At 40.9% G+C, this 17113-nt stretch overlaps 1 pseudogene; it reads right to left on the bottom strand.

Annotated features, from left to right (window-relative positions):
• Positions 1-17082, bottom strand: part of LOC137751010 (lipoxygenase homology domain-containing protein 1-like) — a 101394-nt pseudogene extending 84312 nt beyond the window's left edge.
• Between the last annotated feature and the right edge of the window lie 31 nt (positions 17083-17113).

Here is a 17113-nt window from a genome sequence, read left to right as displayed (position 1 = left end):
CAAGGTCAAGAAAGATTGCCTGAACCAGCTCTCCTGTTTCCTCTTTTTTCTTAAAGTATCTTTAGTTTTGAAGACAGAATGAAACTAGGTCTATTATGTGTGCGGCTGCCTTTTGATTACCCAGCTGTACACTTTGTAGAGAAAACGACAACAACCAGCCCAGCAGTGGCTAAGGATGCGAGCTGTGGTTCATGTGGAATCATTCTGGCAATTAACTACAAGAGCGTTGCCACAGTTTCTTGCAGCAGGACTCTTGAAACCATTTGGCATTTCCATTACATTCCATCCATTGAGGAAGATAATAGAGAACTCTAAAATGAACTAGGGAAGAAAAGCAGTTACATCTCTCACTCTAAACTTTAAAACATGCCACTAAACCTACACTGTTTACTCTTTTTATACACTGGTTGCAATTATACTTCACGTCCAGTATATATATATATAGATTGTTTTCTATCTATAATACACCCTTCCCACTCTCTGGGAGGTGCTGTACACAATGACGAACGGAAGACAATTCACCACGAAGATGTTTCACTTGCAAAACCTTAGTTGGTAATCCCACACCATGCCGCGCGGGCCGACCCACCAGCAGGCGGCCAGGAGAGATGGCGCCTTCACCAAGCACCACCAAGTGGGAAGATCAAAGCGTCTGGGAATGAAAGCCAGGATAACTTCACTGATCACTTGGTGTAAATATTAATAATAATATCACGGCATCTAAAACTTTGTTTCTGCTCAAAATTAATAATTCACTTGTGACAGCAAAAATTAGGCATAATTTTGCTGTTTTCCCTCATTGTGATGAAAGCTCTGTAATCTGCAGTGACAAATAAAAGGTTTAGGTGAGCTTTAAGAGCTCTGATGTTTCAAAATATTTCATAAACTACAAGTACAAACAGTTTGAAAAATAGCACTCTCAAACTGGTTTGGGAGTCTTCTCTCTTAAAAATGTACTCATGCTTTAGATAACCCCTATTCTTAATCTCAGACCCCAAATAGTACTCTTTTTTTCTATACACAACAAAATAACATTAAAAATTAACTGGGCTGATTATATACATCACTGCAACTCCTCAAACATCAACTATATAGAAAGACTCATATGTGTATATAAAGGACAAAAGGGAATATGAAGGGCTTTAAGGTGTGAGAATAATGTATTTGGCTCCATTCAAGATGTTTTAAAGAAAGGGTATTGCATTATTCTGTGAAATATCCTATAATGGCCCTTCTATGACTTGACCTTTTAGAATAAGGCTTTGTACTTCCCAGTCCTGACAGGGTATGTTCACATATATTTTTCCCTGATATAATCTCATTTTTTTCTTTTACTTACACCCTCACTAATTTTTAATGTCTTTTTCTTTGTTCTATTATTCATTGCTAGTATAGTGTGTCCCATTTTTCTTTCAAGAAAAACTTCTAAAACAAAGCACATTAGGAAGTCAGGTCAGGAAAACTTGTGCTGAAGATGTTCTAAAACAAAAACTTGAAGGGTGTCAAGCCCTCTTCAACTTTCAATCATGTATGGCCACCTTTGGAGAGATTACTAAGAACATGGGAGAGTTATTTGTGCAGACACACCTGTCCTCTTTGAAATTTTACTGGCATGTTGGATTTGTACAGCAGTCTTAGACCAGAGTCTCACCTCTGAGACACAGTGTCCCACAGAGACACAGGGACACTTCGGCCCCTGTTTCTGCTTGCTTCAGTTGCCCAGTACAGACATCAGCAAGGTATCTCACTACTGACAAAGCAAAGGGGACAGAAACAAGGAAATTAATCACCTGGGAATTCATACAGACAGAACCCAGATCCATGGGCCACGCTACAATAAAAATCATTGTATGAGAATTTCTCTAATCTGGACTTGCTGTATCTATGGAGAGATTTTTGATCTTTCAATTATTAATTTTAATTATAAATGGATATTTTTACACCATGAGCAAATGCTCTGAGAAAACAAATAGCTTTTTCAAAAAGACAAATAAAAGCTTTAAAAAAAAAAAAAAGCTGTTCTTTTATGTATGACATAGGAGGATATTTCATGATTAGTATTTTATTGGCAAGGGTGACAATATTACTGTATGTGATGTTTAAAGTTTAAAATGATGTAAGGTTTGATGAGGAAATATATCAAAAGTGAAGTGGTGACATGAGGTGGCCAACCAGCCACAGGCAAAGCCAGACAAGGCACAGACATGACTTCTTCCTTCTCATAGCCTCAGCCCCCGTGACTGTATCTAGACCATAAGGATCTTTCTGAGATTACGTTTAATCCCAGATCCACCAGTGACTCATTCTGTGATGATGAAGAAGTCACTTTTCAGTGGGTCAAACGACTCTCTTAGAAGTAGAAAAAAATATTCTGTAACAAAATAGTTCAGAAGCAAATCTAAGCAGCTATAAAATATTTGTACATGCAATATATGCTCTCGAAGGGTAATGACACACATGGAAAAATAGCTTGTCCTCCTTGTACCACAGGGAGCTCACAGACAGTGTCCCCATCTGCTTGGATTCGAGATAACCATGCATTTGCTACAAAATCTAGGGTCTTTTTGCTCTTCATATGCTGCATGGTCACCTGAGAGTAGAAAGAACAATGACCAAATTGTGTGGTTTCCAATTCCCCATAGAACCCAGAATTCATACTGCCCCCCGGGGTTGCCAGAACATACTACACATCCTGGGGGTGGTTGTTAGTAGTACCAGCAGTGGCTGTTGCTTATTAGGCAATTATTATTTGCCAAGTATTATGCTAAGTGATGCGTTTTAACTATATCTTTTAACCATCACCAATTAAATTTGTAAATTTCTTATAACTTTATAGATAAGAAAACCGACACTTGAAGGTTTGAAACGGACTCTGTCTGATTCAAAGCTCTCAGTTTCACTTACAGGAGTTGCTAAAAAAGCAATCTATAGGAGGGACCCCGAAAGAGATTTTGTGTTCATCTTCATCACCAAAGCAGGCATCCAGCAGAATATTTTAAATTTCTAATGCCTTGTAAATGTGTTCATAATACCTGCAGGCTGAGGGGTAGCCCTCGGCTGCCGCAGCCTGAGTGCCTGCCCTTCCCGGCGCGGTGAGCTGCCTTGGCCTCCCTGCTCACTAACCCTCAACAGACCCACAGGAGCTCTTCTCCTTTGGTGTCTGTTTCACAAGAAGGTGCCCGTCCCTTCGTGTCTCAGCAGATGACTTCCTGAAGGAATTTCACCGTCACCTGCCTTTCCTCCAATCACAGCGGACCAAATGCCCTCCTCCTTTTAAGATACCAGTTCGTCTCCTAAATAAGCCTCTGTCCTCCTGAATTTCCTCGGCTCCCCGGTCTTAGGAGAGGCCCCATAGTTTCTCAGGGGCTCGTTCCTAGCACTGGCTGCACCCACCCGCTACGATCTGGTCATACTGACCTGTTTATTGTCCCCAACCTGGCCACCTGCCTTCCCACCTCAGACTCTTCACATGCTTGAACCTCTGCCTAGAACAGCTTTCCCCTGACTCATCAGCATGCCCAATCTGCCCATCCCCTGCTCACATAGCTCAGGCATAACCTCTTCTTAGGGCCCCCAGTCTGGTTAGGTGACCCCACATTGTGATCCTTGGTGATCTACTCCCTCATGACTCTGACCTAACACCTGGTATCTGACTGACTGATTGAAGGGACCATGTCCTAGTCATCTCACGACTTCCACAAGCTTCTACAAGGCAGTCCTTAGGTTGTGTGCTGAGTGAATGATTTAATAAATAACAAAGTGAAATGGGTATTTGCCGACAGAGGAAATTAAACTAAACCAGTCCCCCCTGACTCTACTTGGATGACTGGCCAGGACAATTTGGGAAGACAGAGCAAGGCCTCCTTTGCCTCTCCTGCCCCAAGCCACCATGAAGTAGGTCCACCTGCATCCTCCTCTCTTCTGGGTCCCACCCTGAATTCTCTAGCCCAGCAGTCGTAAACAAAGGCAAAACCCCTAACTTCAGAAAAATAGAGACCTCCAAAGTCTTGGGAATCCAAAGCTATCCTCTAAGCTCTCTCTTTTGCCCATCCCATCCCCAGTAAAGCTCTAAGCACCTAGATTCCTAGTCATATAATCCTTGCGTGCTTTCTGTGAGGTGGTTCTCATTCTGATCCTTTGTGACGTCAGGCAGGAACACATAAGGAAAAGGATATTCATTTTTCTAAACCGAAGGGCTGGCACTGTCCTAATGCCTCTCCATGGGTTTACCTCTTCTGCTCATGTCCTCCCTATTTGCCCCTCAGAGATGGCCCTGTAGCCCTTTCCGTCCACGTCCTTAGGGCCTATCTTTAGTGCCAACCAGGACACCCGATGGAGGAAGGATGGGGTCCAGGCGGGTGGGAGCGAGGGCCATCACTGTGGCAGGGGCACACCCAATCAGGAGGGCAGAGTGAGCCAGCAGCCCTCCTCCCTGGCCCAGGCTCACATCTTCATTTCCTGCCTGTGAGGACTCAGGCTAAATGCAGTTACTAACCAACAACAATTACTACCACCTGTATTTATATTCTCCTTTCTTTTATGAAACACTCTTCACGTGTATTATTGAATCCTAAATTTAATCTTATCTTTTCTTGGAAGAGAAATGATATACAGTCAAAGTCAACAAACACATTCTTGAGGCTAGTTGTCTGCTGGACACTGGATATAAAATACAGACTGTATTAGGATGAGAAAAGTTGAGGAAAATGCTTTGAGAAATCCTACTCTGAAATATCACAAACCTTTGTTGTAAATATAAAACAAAAAATACTTCTACTCTTATTATGTATTCAATTTGTCTGATGCTTCTTAAAAAATACGAATAATAAAGGCAACTCATCACCAACACATTTGTTGGGCACTTAAAGTGTTTATGGTGTTCTACAAGATCTGGTAATAGGGACAGAGGTGCAAGTACTAATGCCAGTATGGATGCTTTCTTTCTGGAGTTGGAAAAATGAAAAGAGAGTAAGGCTTAAACATGTTCTCAGAGAACACTCCAAGCATTGTTGCAAATCAGATACGAAGTCAAAGCCCGCTTCTAAGTCTCCTTATTTCTGGTCTGTTCCTTATGATAATACTCTATTTGTTACAAGGACTATACAAGGAGGATCAAGTATGGCAATTGCAACTGACTGAGGAACTATTAAATGCATGAATTTATCTTTGGTTCAAATGAACTGGCACAACTTTTAGAACGTTTCTATAAACTGCTGGAGTCTTTTGAGATTAAACATTTGACTGGAGATTTTGTGAGAAGAGGAAGCTGGTGCTTCCTGCTATTCATTGAACTAGAAAATCCTCAAAAACAAACTATTTTTCTTACTGCATTTCAGAATTTGCTCTTTCTCTTTTGTGGTTCTTTCTAGAATCCTGAAGTGAAGAATTAACTGAAAATGAAAAGGAACTGGAAATATTTACAAGATGCCTTAAAACTTCAAAAAATAAATAAATAAAGCAATCTCTTACCTAGTTTAGCTAATCTCAAGACTGCCTAGAGCTCACACCAAGTAGTACTAATTTTAAAATAATAACAAATACACGAAAACCTACATCTCATTTCAATTCAAAGGCTCAGAAGAATCAAGAAGCTTCCAGAGAGTTCCTATTCCAAGTGACTCAATTTATCCAAGTCACATGTAGCACACGCTACAGAGACAGCCCAGACACTTGGAGAGAGTACCAGGCCAAGGGTCAGGAGGAGGGGCTTTGGCCTTGAAAGCTACTAACTCTGCGTGACTCAGCCAAGCCTCCAAAACTTTCCAGGCTTTGTTTCTTTATCAGATTTCTTTTTTCATAACATTGTGGTTGGAAAAAAATGCTTGATATGATTTCATTCTTAAATTTATTGAGACTTGTTTTGTGGACTAACATGTGATCTACCCTAGAGAATGTCCCATGTGCACTTGAGAGGAATGTGTATGCTGCTGATTTTGGATAGAATGTTCTGTATACATTTATAAAGTCTATCTGAACTAATGTGTCACTTAAGGCCGATTTTTCCTTCTTGACTTTCTGCCTGGATGATTTACCCATTGATGCAAGTGGAGTGTTAAAGTCCCCTACTATTATTGCATTGCTGTCAATTTCTCCCTTTAGGTCTTAATATTTGCTTTATATATTTTGGTGTTACTATTTTGTGTAGACATATACTTACAAACGTTATATCTTCTTGGCGAATTGAACCCTTTATTATTATATAATGCACTTCCTTGTCTTTTCTTACAATCTTTGTTTTAACGTCTATTTTGTCTGTTATGAACACAGGTACCTCAGCTTTCTTTTCATTTCTTTCGCATGGACTATCTTTTTCCATCCCTTCACTTTCAGTCTGTGTGTGTCCTTATATCTGAAATGAAATTCTTGTACGCAGCATATAAATGAGTCTTGGTTTTTTACCTTTTCAGCCACTCTATGTCTTCTGATTAGAGAATTTAGTCCATTTACATTTAAAGTAATTATTGATAGGTATATACTTATTGCCATTTTGTTAATTGTTTTCTGGCTATTTTTGTAGTTCCTCTTTGTTCCTTTCTTCTCTTTTTGTCTTTCCTTATGGTTGGATGAATTTCTTTAGTGTTATATTTAGATTCCTTTCTCATTTTCCTTTGTGCGTCTCCTATAGGTTTTTGCTTTGTGGTTACTGTGATTGATGTTCACATATAACATCCTATGTATATAATAGTCTATTTTAAGCTAGTTTGAAACTGAAATTTGAACTCATTTCAAAACTCTACATTTTTACTCCCCCACTTGACATTTTATATGACATTTTAATGTCACATTTTAATTTTATATACCCCTTAACTAATTATTGTAGTTTTAGTTAATTTTACAACTTATGTCTTTCAACATTCATGCTAGCTTTATCAGTGATTAACCCACTGTCTTTATTATATATTTACCTTTACCAGTGAGATTTTACTGTCATATGTTTTCTTGTTATTAATTAGTGCCATTTGTTTTCAACTTAAAGATATCCCTTTAACATTTCTTATAAAGCCAGTTTAGTGGTGATGAACTCCTCTAGTTTTTGTGTCTGGAAAACTCTATCTCTCTTTCTATTCTGAATAACTTTGCCAGATAGAGTATTCTTGGTTGGAAGATTTTTTCCTTTCAGCACACTTTGAATATATCATGTCACTCCCTTCTGGCCTGAAAAATTTCTGCTGAAATATCTGTTGATAGCCTTATGGGATTTCCCTTGTGCATAACAAGTTGTTTTTCTCTCATTGCTTTTAAGATTTTCTCACTATCTTTAACTTTTGACATTTTAATTATAGTGTATCTTGGTGTGGATCTCTTTGGGTTCATCTTATTTGGAACTCTCGGTCTTCCCGGACCTGAATGTCTGTTTCCTTCCCCAGGTTAGGGTAGTTTTGAACCACTATTTCTTCAAATAAGGTTTCTGTCCCTTTTTCTCTCTTCTTCTGGGGCCCCTATAATGTTAATGCTATCCTGCTTGATGCTGTCCCATACGTCCAGCTATCTTCACTTCTTAAAATTCGTTTTTCTTTTTGCCTCTCTGTTTGAGTGTTTTGTTGCTTTGTCTGCCAACTCACTGACTCATTTTTTTACCTCATCCAACCTGCTGTTGAACCCCTTTAATGCATTTTTCAGTTCAATTATTGTATTCTTAAGCTCTGTGACTTCTGTTTGATACTTTATGTTTTCTGTCTCTTTATTGAAGTTCTCACCGTGTTCATTAATTCTTTTTCCAAGCTCAGAGCATGTTTTGACCATTACTTTGAATTTTTTGTTAGGTAGATTACTGATCTCCATTTCATTAAGGTCTTCTTCTGAGTTTTTATCTTGTTCTTTCATTTAGAACATATTCCTGTTTCCTCATTTTGCTTGATTCTCTGTGTTTTTGTCTATGTATTAGGTGAAATAGCTACCTTTCCCAGTCTTGAAGGAGTGGCCTTGTGTAGCTGATGGACCTTATTGTTCGAGCTTGCCCTAGCTCTTGGTTGTCTCTCAAACCTGTGTGATTGTCTAAGTAGCCTGGTTTTTTCATGGTCCCTGTTGTTGAGGGTATGCCAAGACGTGTCAGTGTTCCAGGTGGAGTGATCTCATTTAGCACCTAGTTTTAGGAAGCCAAACCCTGAGGCAGCAGCTTTTAAAGTATGCAAATATATTTAGTCCTATTGGGTCACAACCATAAATCCTGCTGGTCTGCAGACCAGGAGAGCTGGAAGTGTCCCCTGGCTGAGTGTACAATCTCCTTTCTGGGAGGTACTGTTACAGTGTAGTGCGGCCAAAGGAGTTAGCAAGGATGGTGTCTCCCTGCTCATGCTCCCTGAGAGCACCTCTGCAGCCTCTGGATATGCAACAAACCTGAAGCCTGTCCCTCAGGCTGAAGCTCCTGAACCAGTAAACAGGCCTCTTTCACAGGAAGAGTGGGGGGGGGGGGGGGGTTCAGTCTGCTGTCTGGGCAGTGCCCTGGGAGTGGAGCCTCCCAAGAACCATCTTTCCAATTGTTACAATCCTGTGGAGTCCAGGAATGCAACACCCTTGGCCGCCAGGGCCAGGTATTCAAGGGCTGTCCTCCATGTGGAATGCATGTACCTGCCAGCTCTAGCAAGGCAGCTGGAGAGCACGGGGGAGGGATACACTCCAGGCTTCAGCAAGGCAGCAGGAAAATACCTAGTCTGTGGGTGCCCATCCGCTTTAGCAAAGAATCAAGAGGATGCTGTGAGAGTGTGTGTGTGTGTGTGTGTGTGTGTGTGTGTGCTCACCAGCCCCAACCGGGAGTGGTAAGAGTGATACAACCACCCGTGTTTGCCTGCTTCTTCGAGGCAGCAGGATAGTGCCGTGACCACTTGTCCCTGGAGAGTCCCAATTGTCCCCTGCCCCTCCAGCAGATGCTTTAAGATTAGCAAATGAATCCCCTTCACACACAGCCTAGGTGCTTTTCAAACTGCTGCTTTTGTGCTGGGTCCCGGGCAAATGAGATCACATGTAAGCCCTCTGGAAGGAGAACCGGCCCGTTTGTTTCCTAAGCCAGATGTCTTGGGGGCTCATCTCTCCCGTGCAGGTCTAGGAGAAGCTCCTCTGGGAGAAGCTCCGGACTTGTGAGTCCATCCCTACTGAGGGATGCCACACTAGGGGTAGGGTTGTTGGCTACCTGCACCTCTGCCTCTCCTACCCAGCCTGATGTGTCCTTTTATCCTTTGTTGTGGAGGAGCAGTTCAGCTAGTTTTCAGGGTTTTTTCAGGGGGAATTGTTCCTCTGAAATGTAGCTGGAGATCTGGTGTGTCTGTGAGAGGAGGTGAGTTTAGGATCTTCCTGTGCCACCATCTTGGACTGTCCCCCTCCTTTTTTCAATATTCAAAGTTAATTACTATATGACAGTGTTCAGTTAGAGCCATTTTACTTGGGCTCCAAGCTATCTGTTACCTGGAATCAATTCAGTGACTTGGATTAATAATTTATATCAGTATTTTGGAAGCTAGCTAGCACAATTGTATTAATGTGTATTACTGTGACTGAAATAGCATGTCAGACCTCCAAAGAGGTACCTAAAGTATGATAAAGGAAAAAAAACTCTCAAACTTTGAATGATATAAAAATCTACCACTAGGCCCCAAACTGCCAGAGCATCACGAAATGGGGCAGGTATTCCCTCCTGAAAATCTAAATGTTAAGCAAAAAAGCATGTTTTCACCCATTTTAACTTGGGATACGAGGAATAATTCCAACAAACATGTGCCAGAAGCACTGGTTCCCTCAAACAGTAACGTCCGGTGAGTGCTCTCGTTACTCATCACAAGAAACTGTTGGCTATAAACAGTCCATCATTATCAATGGGGGAAAAACCCTCACAGCACATATCCTAATAACGGCAGACTTTATAGATTCTCTCAGTCCACAAAAGGTAGCCTTTGATCAATACAGAGCCAACCGTTCTTTTTTTGAAAACAGTATTTCCTGTTGGCTCTCAGACCAGAGCATCAACCAGTATACTTCTCTACTGAAAAAACCAAAAGCCCTGACTTTTGCTTGAGCTCTGAGACAAAGTTGCCAGATGTGAGTACTATAAAAAGTCAGCATGGCTGAGAAAAAAAGTACAGAGATACTAAGGTTCAAAGCCATCTTCTGTTGGGATAGGTGTGAGGAATAAAAGGGTGAGTTTCCAAAAATATTTTTTCATTGAAACATACATTCATTTCCCCTTTAAAACAAACAAATAAATTAAACGCTTAAGGAACAGCAGTGTCTTTATCATATGAAATCTTCAGCATTTGTTTTAATTTTCTGAATGAATAGAAAGAATTTTAGGAATGGCTTCAGTAGAAACTAAAGTTCATCTGCTGAGCTCCCCCTACTGATTTACAGCAGCAAAAATTAGTCGTTTTACAAGAAAATATTACCATAAAAACTCACTCTTGCTTTCTTAGAAACCTAAAATTCCTGGATTACTTTAAGAAAGTTCAACCGAGTACATACGCGTCCCAAAAATAGCTAACTGGAACAGCCACAAAGTACTACTTACAAGGCCTGAATTAACACATCAGAATTCAACACTGAGGTTATATCACCTCAGTCAGGTTACCCACCATTTCTGCTCAGAACTTGAGAGAATGGCAGAAATCAATTAGCTCCTTCAATAAATCTTTTGGAAGAAAGATGTAGTGAGACAGGCATTGTCATGGATATATGACTATTAAAATTAAAACTCTGAGGAGAACTAAACCACAACCTGGTTTATAGTCGGATTAACTGTGGAATGAACGCATCGAAGACAAGAGCTGCGTCTTAGTCATGCTGGCACGCTTGGACTCCTGGCAGGACCCCTTCTACATCATGGGGGCTCCAGCGCAAACTGCTGGAGTACTTGGAGTGTGAGTGCAATTATACACGCCTTTATGCGTCTGCGCTACTATTAACTTGAGCAGCGAAGTCCAAAACGGAGAGATCTGTTGCTCTCTTCCTCCCACCCAGGCATACTGAAATATAAAAGGAAAATTATCTTGGTCCTGCTCTGTCCTAAAATACAGAGCTAATTTAAGTAGGACTATGCTAGTCCTAGTTTAAAAAAAAAACAAAAAAGGGGAGGGGGTGGGGAGTCCTGGAAGATAAGGGAAATATTGATTAAGAAGAATATGTAGAAGATGTAAACATCACTGCATTGCTCCTCTGGGCAAGGCATAGAGATGACTAAAGCTTGTTATTGCACAGACGTGAACTTCCTGTACAGTTGTGAAATACTGAGAAAAGATATAATGGCTGGAGGGTAATTGTCAACAGAAGATGTTGGTCACAGACACAGATTCCTTTCTAGGAATGCAAGACGTGGTGATGGAAGGTCCTTAAGTCAATGCATTTATCCACTGACTCTACCTAAACAAGCTCAAGCAACTTGTGTCTGACAAACTCTAGGCTATTAAAGTACCGTTCAAACATGAGGAAACTACTTCAGCTTCACTTTCCCTCGTGGGGGAACAAGTCATTTTATGCACGTAATTATATAATATTTCATGGTAACCCACGTGCACACTGATAACTGAAACAGGCCATCTCCAAGCGGCCTTCCGCTCCCCGCCTCTCCCTGCTCTGCCCTTACTCACACCTCTTCACCCCTCGAGGTCCTCCTTGTCCACAAACCTTCCCAGTTCCTCTAGGGCACACGTGTATCTCTTATTGGAAGCCTACTGCGACTAGGGCCTGAACGTGCAATTCAGCATTTAACTGCCCCCTACTCTGTGCATGTTTGCTACTTGATCTTCCTTCTCCACCCAGACTGAAGGCAGAAACCATGGTTGACTCTAATTTTGTATCACTGCAATGGCTAAGCCAGACCTGTGGTGATGAGTCCATCATTTTCTCTTGGATATACCATCGCAACCCAATAATTCACCGCACTGTTTCCAGGTTAAAGGTGGTCCCTTGGGATCATTTTGATCACCTCTCCTAGAACTCTCCATAGGCCTGGAGAGCTCAAAAGAGTGGATTAGACATTAGCTAGTCATTTTCCAAATCATATAAATTATAAACCCTTAGATATTATTAACTATGATTGGATTCATATAAACTTGTCACATTTCCCAGTGTGGAATGGTTATATAAATGAGTCAAAGGTAACCTCTGTATACTGGCCCATAGGTTGATTATTTCTTCACTGCAGACAGAGACCCATTAGCTCAAAAACCCACTGGCAGCAAACTCAAATTTTATACATTTAAAACAGCCCAAATGATTTTCTCCGCAATAAAAAAAAAAAAAAAAAATAGCCCCAACAAGCAAATCTGTAGCAATTTACAGTCTGCCTGCTCTGCATACCCCACAAAACCTCACCCAACAGCGCGTACCTTGAGAAAATAGGGCCTTGCGGTTATAAGGCCCCAACCTGCTGTCCTTTGGAGCTCGGGAACACAGAGACGCCCCACTGTGCTGCTGAGAGACGCCATCTGACGTACAAAGCCCCCTCCCCAGATGTTCCTCTCCCCGGGAGCCCCTCTGCCCTCTGGCCTTCCTGAGGGGGGACAGACTGCTGCTATGAGGGACACCCCCATGTGCAAGCCTGGCGAGGCCTCACACAGTAAGCTCGGGTGTGCCACTGCTGCTCTTCTCCTGGTCGTGTGCTTTTCCTCGACTGGCCCCCAAATACCTCAAACCTCTATAGTAATGCACGATACTCTATATTCATTTCAAGGGATGTTAATAGATTCTACCTGCAAAATATGGTCTGATGGTGAATTTAGTCTGGAAATGCTGTGAGATTTTTTTACTCCGGGGTATCTCAGAGCCTTAGCCATATCAACGTGCATTGCAAATCTCCAAGAGAGGAATGAAAACTCAGTGTTTCACCACGGAACTATTTACTGGGAGCATCTTGTGCGTGCAGAGGCCTGGCCAGGTTCGGAGTCCTCCCTCCCCTCAGCGCCCCTGCCCCCTGCCCGCGGATGCTTTCCCCTCCAGCTGGAGGATCACTGCGTAGTGATATTGCTATAACCCTGAACACCCTTCTCATTCCAGGGCCCCAGAGAAAGCACTAGTCATGCTAGTAACTACAGGCCAACTTGACAAACGGGTAGGTCTTTTCTCAGATGTTCTGACTTGTCTTTCCCAGTAATTCACAAGTACAGAATTTGTAATTTTGCGCAATTTTGCAGGTTCTATGGGTTGCGCATCTTCTTAAAAGGTCACTTTTTGTCTCTGCTTTGAAACCTTTCAAAGCTTCTGACTAGAAAAACTTTAAAGCCTCCATATGGTTTTCTCCCATTCTCACCAGCATTTAGCACAATGCAAGTCATATATTAGGTGCTCAAAATACTTCTTGCCTAACTCACTGGAACATATTTACCTGCTCCTATATGGTAAGAATGCCAGTTTCCATTATAGTATTAGTTATGCGCTAAGAAATGCTACAATAAACATTTCAGCAAATTTAACATTTTCTCATTTACTTTCATTATATGATCAAACACACAAGGTTAAAAATCACAGATAAGATTAAGAAACTTTTAAATGGAAAAATGATAAATTTTCTAGATTCTATCAGTGGTTTTCAAAGTTTTAAACCTTAAAAAATTTTAAATAACATATCATAACATTCCTGTAAAAGAATCAGTGACAGACCCAGCATTTAAAACTAGAAAGCAGAGATGTTCTATGATTCAAACCATGTTATCTGACCCTACAACAATTACTGCTTCCATACAGAAATCTCATGGCTTCTAAGAATTTAACTGCTCTCTATTTCTGAAAACAAACTTGAGGCCCATGATGGTGCTTAAGAGCTCAGTCCCCAGGGCCCAAAATACAGTAAAACCATTTTTAAGTGACTGTGGTTCAAATTACTTTATTTCAAATTATTTAACTTTATTGAGCCTCAGTTTTCTTATCTATAAAATAGGAATATCAATGGCACCTAAATCAAAGAGTAGCTGTTAGGCAACAGAAATATGATAGTATTTGTAAGGCAGCTGGTATATGCTAAGCACTCAGCAAACACTTATGATTATTGGTATTGCTATTATTGTTACTGTTGAGGTAGGATTCCAAAATGCACACATAGCATGATTGAATTTCATAAAAGGGTGAGATATGTGTAAGTGTACGTATACAATATATATTCTTCCATACATATAACATTTACATGTTTAGGGGTGTGTGTGTGTGTGTGTGTCTCTGTGTGTTTAGGGAGAGAGGGTTCGTGAGAGAGACTCATAGAAAAAAGATTTGAAGAAAAAGAACCACCCCAGTGGTCACCTGATGGTCAATGAACAACTACTTATTTTCATTCTTATACTTCACTGTATTCTTCAGATCTCCCATGAACGCACGTTGCCTTTGCAAATACAACAATTAAAATGCTATTTTTAAAAAACTCTCGAAGATGAACCACATGTATTTGAAGTGTAATATCTATAAAAATTTTGTTCACATTTTGCACAACAACTAGAGAAATATGTTATCTTTCTCATTGCTTTAATAATCCTGCTTATCTCTTTTCATAATGGAATAACTATGAAGCACAAAATAAAAAACATTACCCTCTGTAAGCTCCACTCGGTTCCATCATGTCCTATCTTTATATATCTTACCAATGCTTCTTAACTCAACCTGAATGAAATGCAAAGAAAAAATTAGAAGAGTATTTTAAGTTAAGCATGTTAAAAAATTCTTTCTCCTCTTAATGAAATGCATTTTTTGTTCCCAGTAGTTGAATAGCTCTCAGGGACCCTTTCAGAGGCTAGGGATTAAGCCCTCCCGAGAAGCTATCAGTGGGCACCACAGACACAGAATATGAGACAGAAATATCATGAGGCTTGACAAAAAAATATGCAGAAGGAGTCAGCTGCAAGAACAGGGTAAGAGCATGCATATGCTCAGTTCTCTGACTGCCGCAGTCTCACTGGAAGCCAACGTCTTCCGAGCTCAGTTCCAATGACAGAAAAATGGGCTCTTATTTTAAGAAGAAAAAAACCCAATTTTCATCAAAGTTAAATATAGCTATTTCTACAAGCTTAAGAAGAAGTACCAGTGAGTCTAGAACTTCCTTCTACTCTGAAAATCCTCTCAGTTAGACTCATAGGCTAAGACGTAGAGGTTTAAAGTTCAAGGAAGAGAAACAAACTTGCACACACAGCATGTGCACCTGCTTAGTGTCTGACGTGGTCCAAGACTATCTGTTATCCAGGTGGCATTGTGGAGAACTGGCTTTGGAATCACTTTGGGCTCAGGTGGTATCTTGGACGTTGCGATCTGGGTAAAATAGGTTGTTTTACATCTCTGGTCCTCAGTTTCTTTATGGGTTGAATGGACATAATGTCTGTTGCATACAATTTTCAGTTTAACTAAATTAATGTTTATTTAACATATAATGTAGGAAATGTGCAAGGCCACAGGTACACAGAGATGAAAGTGATGGCATAGTTCCTAACTCAGAGAAATTTCTAGTCTAGTGAGGGAGACAGATTTATAAGCAGACATTTTCACTATAATAAGATATGTCTAGGCCATTGAACTGTGAGGATTCAGAAGGGCAATACACCACCTTGTTATTTAATAACTTAAATAAGTGAAATAAGTCAGACAGAGAAAGACAAACACCGTATAATATCACTTATATGTGGAACCTAAAAAATGATACAAATGAATCTATATGCAAAACAGGAGCAGACTCACAGACAGAAAACAAGCGGTTACCAAAGGGGAGAGGGAAGGAGGAGGGACAGGTTAGTGGTATGGGATTAACAGATACACACTACCATATAAAAGTAGATGATCAACAAGGATATATTGCATAGAACAGGGAATTATACCCATTATCTTATAATAACCTATAACGGAGTATAATCTGCAAAAATACTGAATTACTATGCTGTACACCTGAAACTGACACAATATTGTAAATCAACTATACTTCAATAAGAAGTATTAAAAGAAAGTAAAGGATGCAGAAAACCATTAGTGTCTACACAGATTACCTGGGGATCCTGTTAAAATGCAGATTTTGATTCAGTCTGTCTGGTGTGGGACCCAAGAGCCTGGCTGTGTCACAAGCTCCCAGGCGACGCCCATGCTGCTGGCCCAGGGTCCGCGAGGCCCTGAACTCCTGGGGGCTTTTGTACCCAGCCCTGATCTCTGCAGTCGAGGTAGTAGCTTAGAGCTGGGTAAGTCCTGCTCTCACTTCACAGCCAAGAGGGGCATGTGCTGGTGCCACTGGCCAGGAGAGAGTCCTCGGCAACTGTAATGATACCCACCTCCCAGGGGCACTGCCCATCACACACATTCCCAGACAGTCTTTAAACCTCACGAGCCTTTTAAATAAGTAGAATTACTACCCACCTCCCCCTCTTTACTAGGAAGGAAATCAAAGATTAGTGAGAATAAGTAATCTGTTCAAGGTCACACAGAACTAATGAGTGTTCCATCTGGATTTGAAACTGGTCTCTATAACTCCAAGACCTCTGTTCTTAACCAATTTACTACATTCTCTATAGGTCAATAGGATTTTTTAAATGTATATACATTTTCTCTTTTTGTCATCAGACTACCTTGGAATTTAGGGAAAGAACAGATATCATTTCCTCCATTCTATATGTAAATATAATCCTGGCCTGGAGAAAATAAGGGACACATTCAAGGTCACACAGTGAATACACAGAAAGCTAGGGCTCTGATCCAGCTCACCTGATTTGCAGTCGAATGCTGCAACTGGGATTCTCAACCTTGGCTGCACTTTACAATCAGCTGGGAAGCTTCTGACAACCCCAGTGCCCAGGCTGCACCCTAGAATTGGAATGTCTGGCGGTGGAACAAGGAGGCTTTGGCGGTTTTTAAAGCTCCCCAGATGATTCCAATGTGCAATCAACACTGAGAATCGACATCAGTCACTCCAAGACAGGACCCTGGCTGAACCTTCCCAGGAAAACCTTGACAGGATTTACCGACGCATTAAATACACACACCACAAAGTATACTCTCGGTCATAGACTTTTGTGGGGTTGCCCAGGGATCTAGCCGTAACGCGTGCATATTGAATTCTAAACGATCATCTTCAAATAATCTTTTGAAATGCACGTGTTGTATAAGGTATGACTGCCTGTGAACTGGTCCAAAGTGCTCCTCCATGACTGCAGTCTTGACTGAAAACTTAATGGTT

The sequence above is a fragment of the Eschrichtius robustus genome, chromosome 17 (genome assembly GCF_028021215.1).
Source record: "Eschrichtius robustus isolate mEscRob2 chromosome 17, mEscRob2.pri, whole genome shotgun sequence".
Lineage (NCBI taxonomy): Eukaryota > Metazoa > Chordata > Mammalia > Artiodactyla > Eschrichtiidae > Eschrichtius > Eschrichtius robustus.
This window is presented reverse-complemented; position numbering and strand designations above follow the sequence as displayed.